Here is a 2305-nt window from a genome sequence, read left to right as displayed (position 1 = left end):
AAAAGGTGAAAGGTGGATATGGGAAACACATGTTTTTAAGCCTTATATCCATTTCTTGAAAATCCTTAGCCAAACTACGATAGAAGTTTAAAAAGACATTGTCGAGAACTTATTTGCCTAAGGTGTGCATCATGACAAAAAAAACTGACTCCATTAATCTCATAAAATTTTAATAAAAATATTTCATTTTTAATGCATAAATTAAAGTTCATTTTCTCACTAATTACCATAATCTCATCATCACTCACAAGTCAAGCATAAACTAAATTCTATCATCACCACTACTACATCTACACAAGCCAAACCCAAATCACTGTCAATGCAATAGCAGCCCAAACACAATTTTTTTCATCATTACCACATCACCCCCCATAGCTTAAACATTTCTCAAGTTTGTATGATCATTGTTTTAGTATTTCTTTTAGAGTTATGCATGAGATAAGGAGTATGAAATGAATAAATTGTAGGCGTCTCAAACTGGGACAAATTTTGAGAAGATTCATGGTCTAAAGTAGTCAAGTCCAAGTCTACATGACCAATTTGAATATAAGGATGACTCTGATTATTTCACATTGGGAAAATTTTGAGTTTGATCATATTTTCTAGTGGAAAGTCACAAGAAGCCTAAATTGAGACAGTTTTTGGGTTAATACAATTTTCTTGTGAAAATTTAAGAGCCCAAAACTAGGACAATGGTGAAGTGGTTTCTTATTACTCTATTAGTTGTCAAAGTCCCTCAACTAAGAAGAGAAAAGATCTGAAGTTATCACTATCAAAATCAAACTTCAAATCTTCTTCTGCTTCCTATCAATTCAAGTCAAGACATTTGAGGGTGTTCACAAAAAAAAAAAGAGTGCTAGGTTGAAAACTCACATGGGCAACCTAGAAATAGGTGAGTGGTCCTAAGTCGAATACTTGGAAAGGTGACTTGAGATCATAATAAAATGAGAGAATTCTTGACATGTACCTACATAAGGTATTCTAGGAAAAATTAGGGAAAATAAAATGAACACCCTCAAGATTAAGACTTGCTACTAAACAAACTGAAGCAACTTTTTGGAGAATTTAAGTCTCTTGGATGAAGACAAGAGTTCAAAATAAGCACATTGGGGAATTTGTTGTTACAAGAAAACCAAAACTCTAGAAGAATTCCTCACCCAACCTAAACTAGGGAGTATGGCTAGGTTTAGTCATTGACCTCAACATTATACTAGGGCAATTTTATGGATCACCTAAAAAAGTGTCTTCGGGTAAATTAAGGTAGATTTAGATGGGAAAAAACTAGAGTACCAATCAACAACAAACAACAAGGGTCACTTTAGTCGACTCTATAAATTTGATGAGTTCCATCCAAAAAATATAAAAATAAACCATTAGTGATACATTAGTGTAACACCGTGTTTTTCAGAGCATTTTTAATTAAGTAATTAGTATTAATGGATTAATTACAGAAATTAATCAGTAATATTTTAGGCTAAACCTCAGTTGAGTTTTAGTCTTTATTAATGATTTTCTTGCTTTCCCTATTTTTTCAATATTTTTGGAGAATAAAACTTTCCGAGACGATTTCGGGTCGTTTTATTAGTTTTCGCCCAGTGTTTGAGTTCCATAAATCGGAATCAAATTCCAATTTCTCCGTTGGCTTCGAAGTATTATTTCTAGTCAAAATAGATACCAAGTTTGTCTGTAATTCATCTCTAGATATTTTACACCTCAATATTCAAGTTTCGACGTTTCGGACAAATGTCCTAAATCGAGAGATTGTATATTTTTGGACGAAATTATCTGAAAATGTTCAGACAATATGTTTATTGGAAATTACTTCATATCAATAAAGTTAGAAGTCATAATTTCATGAGCCACTTACTTGTTACACAAGTAATGCAAAAGTTTCCAAAAGCCCCTAAATCACTCAACAAATCCTCTCACTCCACCATCATTAGATACATCACCTATGCTAGTCTAAATCTACTTACTTTATATTAAAATTTTTGATTTGATGAGGGTGAGGCTCTCCTATAAATACCTCACCACATTCTCTCAATTTTACACTAAATTTCCTATACAAACTAAGGTAGTCTTTTATTTTCTCTTCTTCATCTTCTTCTCATTCTTCATAGAAAGTTATGAGCTTTTATTATGTTGTTCATAAAGTAGAATAAATATTTGTTCTTTAAGTATTTTATGAAGACATAACTAAAGGGGGTGATAATAAAATCATATGAACCTTTATGTAATTTTTGACTTTTGTAAATCTTGAAATTTCTTCATTGTTCTTAGATGGAAAAACTATATCTTTGGACAA

This window comes from Lupinus angustifolius, chromosome LG19, assembly GCF_001865875.1.
Source record: "Lupinus angustifolius cultivar Tanjil chromosome LG19, LupAngTanjil_v1.0, whole genome shotgun sequence".
In the NCBI taxonomy this organism is placed as follows: Eukaryota; Viridiplantae; Streptophyta; class Magnoliopsida; order Fabales; family Fabaceae; genus Lupinus; species Lupinus angustifolius.
This window is presented reverse-complemented; position numbering follows the sequence as displayed.